This window comes from Lepus europaeus, chromosome 10, assembly GCF_033115175.1.
Source record: "Lepus europaeus isolate LE1 chromosome 10, mLepTim1.pri, whole genome shotgun sequence".
Classification (NCBI taxonomy): Eukaryota; Metazoa; Chordata; class Mammalia; order Lagomorpha; family Leporidae; genus Lepus; species Lepus europaeus.
Genome location: NC_084836.1, coordinates 13,437,087 through 13,449,231, shown reverse-complemented (window position 1 = coordinate 13,449,231; position 12,145 = coordinate 13,437,087). Strand labels below are relative to the sequence as shown.

At 43.2% G+C, this 12,145-nt stretch overlaps 1 protein-coding gene across 3 annotated transcripts in view; it reads right to left on the bottom strand.

Annotated features, from left to right (window-relative positions):
• The window catches only part of BPIFC (BPI fold containing family C), a 60,496-nt gene extending 48,401 nt beyond the window's left edge, over positions 1 to 12,095 (bottom strand). The window contains exons 1-2 of one of the 3 annotated variants that reach the window (XM_062202955.1): positions 10,131 to 12,095; positions 9,928 to 10,020 (exon numbers count right to left, since the gene is read on the bottom strand). The gene's annotated coding sequence lies outside the window, so the exon portion shown is untranslated. The remainder of the gene's footprint in view (positions 1 to 9,927; positions 10,021 to 10,130) is intronic. The other 2 variants (XM_062202956.1, XM_062202957.1) reach the window with 2 other exon arrangements.
• Positions 12,096 to 12,145: the final 50 nt, after the last annotated feature.

Sequence of the window (12,145 nt, the reverse complement as noted above, 5' to 3'; positions counted from 1 at the left end):
TAGACAGCAAACCATATATATTTGTTATAGTTATCTTATATACTTGGAAATAAGCAGAGTTTTTCATTTACACAGCACTTCTCTTTTAAACAAATTTATAAACATTTTTAAGAAGAGTTGATTGGTTGGAAAAAAAGTAAACAACAGTACAACTTATGTGGGACATACAATGACCTTAAAAAAAAAAGGGGGTCTCACATAATTGGAGTTTGGGAAACAAAGATCTAAGAGATTAAGGCTCTGTTCTTCCAAATTCCATTTGGAGGAGGTATTAGAAATTAGCTCATCAGGCATCCTTTCTGTTCAAGAAATCATTTTAGGGCAGATTTGCCAAATTTATTATTAAAAACAATCATAACAAAAGCCAGCAGCACTTTATCCAGTTCTAATATTTAATTTAGGTTTCCACATTTAACTAAAGATTTGCTGGGAATTCCTGCTTGGTCAGTCTACTTATAATGGCAATCTAGAATGTAAGATTAATTATTTCACTTACTAACTGCTGACAGTGTACTTGCCTCTGCAGATCAAGGCACATATTTAACTACATCTACAAGAGAAAAATCGTAATTACCTACATAAAGATAATTGTTCATTAAAGAAATATGTTGAGTTGTAGCACTAAGAAATTGAGCATGCCTCATTTTTGGTTTCTAGAGTGTGTGGGCTCTTCCTGCATAGAAAGAAGCTAACTGAATGTCAGACATTTTTTGAGCATGGAAGACAAATAGTGTTACTCTTTATAGGAGACAAAAGTGGGACGGGACAGGGATTCTGTAAACATGGGGTGATGGACCAGAGAGGGCAGTTTTAGAATAAAAGACATTTTGAGTTCTGATCACTTGTTGCCTCCTAATGTTAGTGCTGGTGAAATCCAGTTCAAAAGTAACCCTGAAGAGGTATATAAGAGATAGACAAAAAATGAACACTAACATTACTGAACATTTACTAGACTCTGGATATCAATAATACATTAACTCCCCATCAATACTTCACTAGGAACCAATAAGAAGGTACTTCAAAAGTTTATGGAAAATTGAGTAAAAAAAAAGTTAATTTTGGTGAAAAATATTTTGAAATCCATGCTTATCAAAGGTTTTCAAAAAGTTTGTAGAAAGTGACTATTATGAAAAAACAATGTATGGTTTTGAAAAGAAATAAACTTATATTTCCCACAAACTAAAAAATAAAAATCTGTATTTGAGAGACAGAGAGACAAAGAGACAGAGAGACAGAGTGTTGTCATTTGCCAGTCACACCCCAGATGCTGGCAATGGTCAGGCCTGGGTTGGGACCAGTGCCAGAAGCCAGGAATTAATCCAGGTCTCCCACATGGGTGGTAGGGATCCAATTACTTGAGCCATCACTGTTGCCTCCTGGGAACAGTGATGGCTCAAGTAATTAGCAGGAAACTGGAATCAAGAACTAGAGCTGGGTATCAAACCCAGGAACTCTGATATGGGACACAAGCATCCTAATTCCTAGGATGAATGCCAGCTCCTTCTATGAACATTTTGAAGTACCTTTGTACTATCTCCATTTTATAATTGGGAAGATTGAACAATTGAGAAACTTGCCTAAGCTGATCAAAACTTGCCCTCACAGCTATTAAGTCATGGACCCAGAATTCGGGACCCAGGTGTTCTGTTCCAGGAGTCTGCCCTTTTAACCACTGTACTATGTTGCCTTTTCAGAAAGGTCACTGAAGGGCAACACATAGCCCAGGGTATGCAGAAGGTAGTGGGGGGGGGGGAAGGATGCTGTTGCTAGGCAACCCATCTGGTTTTTCCAGTTGCTAATTGATTCTGTATGAGTAACACAGATTTATGTGTTTGTTCAAACTCACTAGTTTATTCCTAACTTGAGGAGCTGCCTGGAATTTGTGTGGGTCTTGAGAAAGATGAGTGGGCCATTGGTTCCCTCTGGAAGGGCTGGGGGGAATTCTGGCAGGATGATTCTCTCACCTGGCAGTAGCTTCCCCTCCCCTCCCTACTTTGACCCAGGTCACACTCCCTTGAGGTTTGTGTGATGACAGTCCTGGGTGGTCACCAATGACTGACTCAAGCCGTAGCCTCTTCTGCCAGTTGCTCTTTGGAAGACTTTTCAACAGTGACTGCCTCTTGGTTTTGAAAAATAAACAAACCCGTTCACCCCAGTCCCTTCAACTATTAGCAGTTACCTAAAAGGACACTGCATGCTATGACTACAGTTCAAAATGAGTTTAAGTTCATGGTGAATTTTAAGTGCACATATGGGTGCTTATTCTGAGACATGAGAGATTCTGCAGAATCAGACAAGATTGTGTGATACTACACTGACACATTTGGGATGCACTGGTGTGAGTCCAATTCAGATAGACCAGGATTTCTCCATCTTGGCCCCGCTGACAGTTTGCACCACACAACTCTTCATTGTAGGGGACTGGCCTGTGCATTGTGGGACACTCGGGACATTTAGCAGCATCCCTACCACAGGAGCACCACTTCTTCTATTTCAGCTGTGACAAAATATCTCCAGACTGTCAAATATCTGCTGACAAAGTCACTACTGAAAGCCACCAAAATTAAGCACAGAAACACACTATGTAGTGACATTTTGGTTAACAACAGATTGCATATACAAGGGTACTTCAAAATGTTTATGGAAAATGGAATTAAAAGATGTTTATGAGGCTGGTGTTGTGGCACAGTGGATTAAGCCGCTGCCTGTAATGCCAGCATCCCAAATGCACACCAGTTTGAGTCTGGGCTGCTCCACTTCAGATCAGCTCCCTGCTAATGTACCTCGGAAAGCAGCAGAAGATGGCCCAAGTCTTGGGCCCCTGATACCTATGTTGGAGACCCAGATGGAGTTCCAGGCTCCTGGCTTTGGGCTGGCCCAGCCCCTGCCATTGTGGCCATTTGGGGGAGTGAACTAGCAGGTGGAAGATCTCTCTCTGTAACTCTACCATTCAAATCAGTCAATCAATCAATCTTAAAAATCAGTTTATTTTGGCACAAAATAAATGGATAGCCACGTATACCCACAGGATGGTGGGCCCTGAAGATGATCATGGGACTAAAACTATTCATAATGTCCACTGACATTGTAGCCACGGTGTTGCTGTAGCACAGCACATTACTCAAGAGTTTGTGGTGTTGCTGGTGTAAACAAACCTGCCCAGCTGCCAGTGATACAAAAGTAGAGCAAGGCAACTATACAGAGCACGTGATAAGATAAAAAATATACTGGTTTATGTATTTGCCGTATCATGCTTTTATTGTTATTTTATAATATATTCCTTCTACTTTAAAAAAAAAGTTGACTGTAAAATAATGTGCCATGTAACGCTGGAAGCAGCCTCACAAATATCATATGCTTACTTTATCTCATGACTGCATCGAGGGCCACATCAAGTAATTGACCTACACCACTTAGGTTTCACTCTATCTTACTTGGACAATGACACAATGATGAACGATGCAGTTCTCACACGTATCCCTGATAGTAAGTGATGTGTGACTGTACTATATTATTCTATCTACTCTTAGAGTAGAAAGCAAAATTTCCCTTAGGAATTAGACACAAACATTGCTAATAACATTTTTCTTATTTAACCAACAAAAAGTGAATATTCTTGCGTTAAAAGATTCAAATAATACCAAAGTTTACAGATAGAACTGTTGTAGTTGCCGTCCAAGACCATAATTTATTTTTCTCAACAGGTTCCAGATATCTTCATTTGGTTCATGGCTAGGGTTTTAGAAGTTTCAACAACTTCTGGAGGTTCTTAACCTGCATGGTTTTAACTTCTCCACACAACATTTTAAAGGGCCTATTTCAACTTCTCACCAAGCACAGCTACTCAAAATCTTTTATTCATGTTAACAACAACAACAACAACAAAGACTATATGGTATAAACCAGTGGTTCTCCAAGTGTGGTACCATCTGGGGATAATTAGAAATGCAAATTTTCAAATTATTTCCAGGTCTGCTAGATAAGAAACCTGGAAGGTGAGACTCAGCAATGTGTTTTCAAAAGCTCCTTGGAGACAGGCATTTGGCCTGGTGGTTACGATCCCTGTGTCCCACATTGGAGTACCTGGGTTTGATTTCTGGATCCTGATTCTGGTGCAGACCATGGGATACAATAGGTAATGACTCAAATAGTTGAGTCCCCACCATCTACATGGGAGACCCAGATTGAGTCCCTGGCTCCCTGCTTTGGCTCTAGGCAGTCTCAGCCATTGCAGGCAATCAAGGAGTGAATCAGTGGATGGATGCTGTTTCTCTCCCTCTTTAATAGTTAAAAAAAAAAAAAAATAGCTCCCCTATGTGATTCTGATAGAACCTAAAGTGTGAGAACAATTGATATGTAGATTAAAGCTCAAGGTTTAGGAAAATGGACCGGGTTTATAAGAAAACATCCTAATCTAAGGTCAACTAGACTCTTTCTGGTAGAGTCAGGATGAGGACTTTTTCCAGACATATTAAAAATTAATAAACAAAGCATGCATAGCTTCATGTAATTTTGAATTTTGCTTAACTAGTCCTTGAACCAGAGCTGGGGGATGAGGGTTGTTGAAGATGGCTAAGATCTGTTTTTTCTCCTTGAGAAATTCACAACCTAGGACTGGAGAAAGACTGGTGGTACAGTACATCGCTTCTCGGCCTTTTGGCTAAGATCAAGTATAGAAAGTACAATACGATGATATGGATAACACTGAAGAGTATGTTCCCAATGCTCTTGGAGCAAAAAGAAGAAACAACACACTCTGTCTAGAAAAAAGATGGTATTCCAGGTAGAAGAATCATCATAGGTGAAAGCACCAAGGTGTGCAAGCCAACTTGGTGGGGGAGGATACAAGGGGAAAAGGGGGAGAGGCATTGTGTAGTGAGGTGTTAGTAGGGGTCATTGGGTACATTGGAAAAAGTGACTTCTAGCTGGATTGTGAAGGGATTTTGTCATGCAAAGCTATTTGAATTTCATCTAGAAAACTAGAAAAAACTCTGGCAGGTGCCGCAGCTCAATAGGTTAATCCTCCGCCTGCGGTGCTGGTACCCCGGGTTCTAGTCCTGGCTGTTCCTCTTCCAGGCCAGCTCTCTGCAGTGGCCTGGGAGTGCAGTGGAGGATGGCCCAAGTCCTTGAGCCTTGCACTGCGCTGGCCGCAGTGGCCATTGGGGGGTGAACCAATGGAAAAGGAAGACCTTTCTCTCTGTCTCTCTCTCTCACTGTCCACTCTGCCTGTCCAAAAAAATAAAAAAAGAGAACTAGAAAAAAAACTCAACAACAGAAAACAAAAACTCAACTAAAAAGTATGCAAAAGATCTGAACATACCTCTCACCAAAGAAGATAAATAGATGGCAAATAAACCTATGAAAAGATGCTAAGCATTAATTGCCATTAGGGAATTATAACTTAAAATAATGAGATATCATGACACATCTATTAGAATGGCTAAAAAGATAACAACGCTGACAACATGAGCTGATGGTGAGGATACAAAGCGAGGAACTTCTCACTCATTATTCGTGGGAATGTGAATGGTACAGACACTTTGGAGATTGGAAGTTTCTTAGCAAAATAGATATGGTCTTATCATAGGACTGATTAATAACACTCCTACTGATTTGAAAGCTTATCCAACTGAATTGAATATTAGCTCCACATAAAAATCTACACACGAGGGGCTGGCACCATGGCTCACTTGGTTAATCCTCCGCCTGTGGCGCCGGCATCCCATATGGGTGCCGGGTTCTAGTCCTGGCTGCTCCTCTTCCAGTCCAGCTCTCTGCTGTGGCCCGGGAAGGCAGTGGAGAATGGCCCAAGTGCTTGGGCCCCTGTACCCACATGGGAGACCAGGAAGAGGTACCTGGCTCCTGGCTTTGGATCAGCACAGCGCCAGCTGTGGCGGCCATTTGGGGGGTGAACCAATGGAAGGAAGACCTTTCTCTCTGTCTCTCACTGTCTAACTCTATCTGTGAAATAAAAAAAAATCTACACACGAATGTTTATGGCAGCTTTCTTCGTAATTGCCTCAACCTGGAAGCAACCAAGATGGCCTTCGGTAGATGAGTGGATGGACAAACTGTGGTACGTTACGTTCACAGGGTGACTGCTATTCACTGACAAAAAGAAACGAACTATGAAGCCACAAAAGGCATGACTCAATCCTAAACACATATTGCTAATGAAAGAAGCTAGTCATGAGGGCAGAAAATGCTATACTCTGTAAAATTCCAATTATATAGCATTTTGCAAAAGAAAACTAAAGATATCAGTCATTCAGGTATTGTTGCTGTTGGTACTGAAGGAGATTGAAGAATAGGGAATGTTTTAGGATGGTGAAACTATTCTGTTTTATACTATAATCATGAATACATGACATTAAGCATTTACTGAAACTCACAGAACTTTAGAGCTCAAAACATTAACGCTGGGGCTGGCACTGTGGCTTAGTGGGTAAAGCCACCGTCTGCAGGGCTGGCATCCCATATGGCCACCGGTTCGAGTCCCAGCTGCTCCACTTCAAATCCAGCTCTCTGCTATGGCCTGGAAAAGCAGTAGAAGATGGTCCAGGTCCTTGAGCACCTACACCTGCGTGGGAGACTTGGAAAAAGCTCCTGGCTCCTGACTTCAGATTAGTGCAGCATCAGCCATTGTGACAAATTGGGGAATGAACCAGCATATGTAAGACCTCTCTCTGTCTCTCCTCTCTCTGTGTAACTCTGACTTTCAAATAAATAATTAAATCTTTAAAAAACATAAACCATTTAAAAAAATTATTTACTTGTAAGGCAGAGTTAGAGAGAGAGAAAACAGAGAGAGACAGAGAGTTCCATTTGCTGGTTTACTCCCCAAATGGCCACAACAGCCAGGGCTGTGCTGGGATGAGGCCAAGAGCCTAGAGCTTCATCTGGGTCTCCCATGTGGGTACAGGGGCCCAAGCATTTGGGTCATCTTCCACTGCTTTCTCAGTGTATTTGCAGGGAAGTGGATTGGAAGTGGAGCAGCAAGATCTTGAACTGGCACCAATATGCGATGCTAGCATTGTAGGTGGCAGCTTTACCCACTATGCTACAATGCCAGCCTCCAAAATATAAACAGTTTTTTTCCTAAAGATTTATTTATTTGTAAGTCAGAGTTACACACAGAGAGAAGGAGAGTCAGAGAGAGAGAGAGAGGGAGGTCTTCCATCCACTAGTTCACTCCCCAATTGGCTGCCATGGTTGAAGCTGCGTTGATCCAAAGCCCGGAGCCAGGAGCTTCTTCTGGGTCTCCCACACAGGTGAAGGAGCCCAAGGACTTGGGCCATCTTCTACTGCTTTCCCAGACCATAGCAGAGAGCTGGATTGGAAGTGACTTGAACCGGCGCCCTTATGGAATGTCAGCACTACAGGCGGTGGCTTTACCTGCTATGCCACAGCGCTGGCCTCTAAACCTTAATGTATATATATTTGACAGAAGACTCTAAATGTATTGCAAACATCCTAACTGAAGGGCATGGAGGAATAAAGTGCTGACATAACAAACTTTGGAAATGAGTAGTCTGTAAAACTAAATGTAACAGGAACTGTATATAAGCATTGTACTCTAGTTGATAATGTTGTTTCCTGCATGGGCATAGGATAACAATTCTGAAACCACTATACATATTTGCTAGAATTAAGCAATTAAGTAAATAGAAGGTGGATGGCTGGAGCCAGGTTTCTCATGGTTGCAAAAGAGGAGACTAGTGTATGACTCACTTGGTAGTGGAAACATCAGAATGATCTTATGCTTAGCTACACACGCACACACACACACAGTTTATAGATATAGCACACACATACAAATTTATCTCTTTGCTCTGTCAGCTGAGGCACAGAAGCAATGACACTCCCATAACAATTAGCACACCAAACACCCAGATCTTGGTTTCTAATATCATTCTCCGATAAAAGGAGCCAGGTAGGGCCTCTTGGAAAAATGGCTGATTTGAAGATTGGGTAGGAAATATACCAAGTGATTCAGCAGCGTCTTGTAGGGCCAGAAATTAAGAAAGTATTCAAAAACAAAACAAGAAAGTGAACAAAAATCCACAGTGATTTCAAATGAATAGATGTCAACAGAAAGGTCTCCCACAGTGGACAAAACTAAGCAACAACAAATTGCTCATAAAATATTCATAATTCTATACTGATATTATTGTGTAGAAAAATCCAAATAATTTATGCAGATGCTCCAACCTTTAGCAGGTGGAATGGTTAAGTCCTACTGCTTAAGTGTGGGCTGCACATGGTAACTTTCTTCTGAAGGTTTTGATATGGAAAGGGGACAAAGAGAGCGGCAGTGGAAAAGCCAAATGACCAGGGTTGACAATAGCAACAAGTCATACTGCTGGTAAGTCCTACTGATGTGATGTGACAAGAAAGGCACTTTATCTCTGTGGTCTTCCTCCCAAGAACACATTATCTCAATCTAACCATGAGATAAGTATCAGACAAATGTCAACTCAGGAACAACCTATAAAGTACCTGATGGGTGCTCCTCAAAACAGTCAAGGTAATGAAAAGCAAAGAAAATCTAAGAAACTGTTACAACCAAGAGGAGTCCAAGGAGATATGATGACTACATGTAATGTGGGTGGGATCTTAGAACTGAAAAAGAACAGTAGGTACAAAACAGAAAATGCAAATAAAGTAGGAACTTCAGTTAGTAGAAATGTCACAAATGTGCCACATTAAACTGTTTATAGGGAACACTAGTATATGGGAACTCTCTACAATAATTTTATAAATTTAAAACTGTTCGAAAAATTAAACACTTATTTTTTAAAAAAAGATTTATCCATTTGAAAGTCAGAATTACACACACACACACACACACAGAGAGAGAGAGAGAGAGATCTTCCATCTGATGGTCTACTCCCCAACTTGTCGCAATGGCTGGAGTTGCGCTGATCCAAAGCCAGGAGCTAGGAGCTTCTTCCGGGTCTCCCACATGGGTGCAGGGGCCCAAGGATTTGGGCCATCTTCCACTGCCTTCCCAGGCCATAGCAGAGAGCTGGGTCAGAAGTGGAGCAGCCAGGTCTTGAATCGGCATCCATATGGGATGCTGGCGCCTCAAGACAGGGCATTAACCCACTGCGCCACAGCGTTGGCCCTGAAATTAAACACTTATTTAAAAAATTAGCCAAAGGCACCAGTTCGAGTCCGGATTGCTCCTCTTCTGATCCAACTCTCTGCTATGGCCTGGGAAAGCAGTAGAAGATGGCTCAAGTACTTGGGCTCCTCACCCACGTGGGAGGCCTGGAAGAAGCTCCTGGCTCCTGGCTTCAGATCAGCACAGTTCTAGCCACTGCTAGAACTTCTCTTTCTCTCTGCTTCTCTGTAACTCTGACTTTCAAATTAATTAATTAATCAATTAATCTTTAAAAAAATGTTAGCCAAAGGGAGCCAACAAATGGATCCTTGCAGGAAACTGACATCCTATTTATAGTGTGCCATGAAATGATCCATCAAAAAATTGAATTTCTGAAGTATTAAAGTTGCAGTAGCTATTGCTTGCACCCATTAAAACGACATCCTGCAAAAAGTAAAACAATTCTCAAGGAGGAACATAATTGTGAGAAAGGGTGTGGGATATTCACAGACCTTGCAGAGTTTGGAGGTCTGTTCCCTAGACTACCCAAAATCTTAGCAGTGCATTGAGGATGCTCTGGTTCTCTTCCAGGATCCTCCCATACTCCTGTGACTGGACTATTTCTACCACCCCAGCAACTGAACCATGTTAGGCAGAGGAGTACAACAATGATCCCAGGTATCCTAGTCTCCTGCTGTTGCCTTAATAAATGATCACACACTTAGTGGCCTGAAACAGCACAAATAGGTATTATCTCCCTGAATCTTTCCAACACACCTGACATGTTCTCTTGACCATTATCACTTTTGTAGATAACTTACATAGGCGTATGTAGTACTCAGAAGTAGACTATAGTAGATGGGCTCCGAAAATGGTCTCCAAAGAGTATCATCACAGTAGTCTTGCATTGTTTTCTGTAAAAGTGATATTTCAGTGAGAAACAAACTTTTGTTTATGTCACTATTATGTGAGATCTCTGTCAAAGCTTCTAAATTTAATCATTTCCAAGTTCTATTATTCTTACTTCTGTGACATTTTCCCTGTCCATCCACTGACATTCCACAAATTCATTTCTTCTCTGTTACCAAAAGACCTTCCTGAGCTGGTCTCAAATTTGGTGGTTTTCAAGGTGATTTTTGTCTCCAGAGGGATATTCATCAATTTATGAAGCACCTTTGGTTCTTACAACTTGGGAGGTAGAGGGTGGTACTGATATTTTGTGGATAGAGTTCAGGAATGCTGCTAAACATCTTACAATGCATAGAACTGTCCCCACAGTAAGGCCTCTGTGACCCAAAATGTCACTGGTGGTGAAGTTAAGAAACTGATGTAATCTCTACCCCTCCGCCCTTCAGTGATAGACGATAGATTCACATTTCAGATCTGAGCATGCCCTTGGCATTATACACCTGCCAGATACATTGCTTCCTAACACCTTCAGAATAGCCTGCCCCATATTTGTGGGGGGAGGATGTGGATTTCAATACTATGAGTCCTGCTTCCCCAAGGGAGGAGTTCACACCCCAGCTACCAGTCTCCTTTGGAGTTCAAGCTCAGGTGTGGGACCTAGATTCTATTAGATGCGCTCCAGTGAGCCTGTGATTTGGAAGTAAGCAAGATGAAGCAACAGGCTCTTGTGGAGTTTGGCATTTTGTTGGTGTAGGAGGTTGCAAAAGCATGTGATACTTGATGACAGGAATGGCAGCCATTCTCCAGTGGTTCCTGGCTATGGTGGCAGCAGCTTCCTACAGGGTAGTGTGTGTGACAACTACAATCCCAATTGTAGCAGTTTCTGCACCAGGCCAGTTTTACAGCGTGGTTCTGAGCTTTGGTCTTGGAAGCTTCGCCTGGCACTACTTTCCCAGTCTTCCCTCAGTTCCCTGTAGAGTCACCCCTTTACTGTGTAGTCAGTCAGAGTTAGCTTCTAGTAGATTCCTTGGCTTCAAACGCTTTAGTGGCCTCCCATACATTCTAGACTGTGTCCAAACTGTCACCCCGGTCCTAACACCCTTCCTCAAGCCTATACTGCTTGCTACTATAAAGTCTATTGGGCAACTCTCCTCCACCTACCCCAATCCCTTGGACTATACTTATCTCTATTAAACAAAAGCCACTTTTTTTTTTTCACTCTGCTGCACAAAATGATTCACTAAACCACAAACGGCATGGCCAGGGCAGGAACATGGCTCTTTGGTTTCTCAGTTTCTGGCACTTAGGCTGTGATCAGTCATCAATACGCAGAAGGAAAGCCAGGATGTGGACAAGTGCTGCCACCTGTTGGCAGAGACGTACATGTGCAATCATTTGGACCGCGGTCCTCACCCAAGGATCAGACTCGATGACTTCCAGTCCCTCGCCTAAGTTATCGTCATCATAACTGTCAGAATCCCCAGGATGATCCCTGGTGGACCCCCCAATCAACCCTGTCGGTATTCACGCCTCTGGGTTGATGCTCCCACGCTGAGGGGCTGGGTTTGTGACCAGAAGGCAGAAGCAGTGGTGTGGGATAAGAGACACGGTGGCTTTGACTTGGTCTCTCTCTTGGACTTCTCCCTCCGAGGCAAGCCAGCTGGCGCGCATGGGCCGTTCGGGGGGAAAGCCGAGGCCGCCGCCAAGGCCTGAGCGTGAGCCGTCGCCGGGGGTCGGCGCTCCAGCCCATGTCCACCTCAGACGATAGTGGCCCCGGCCCACGTCTCAAGAGACCCTGAGGTAGGGCGACCCTGCCAGGTCACCCCCAAACGTCCTGTGGTTGCTGCTTTCAGGCGCTAAGTTCCGGGTTGTCTGCTACCCAGTCTCCGACACAGACCCTCCTGTCGTAAACTCTTTCTTCACATTTTGCTGTGGCAGGAGCAAGTTAACCGGAGCCGCGGCTCAATCCAAGGAGTCTCAGCCCACAAGTTTTCTCAGGAAAGTGCCACGGCAGAAATGGGGCAAGGAGCAGGCCCTTGAGCGGCGGCGACTTTCCAGCCCCCACGTCCTGTCAGGCACTCCTGAGGGCGCCCGCACAGCCGCCGCAGCGGAAGTACGCCAGCCAGCGCG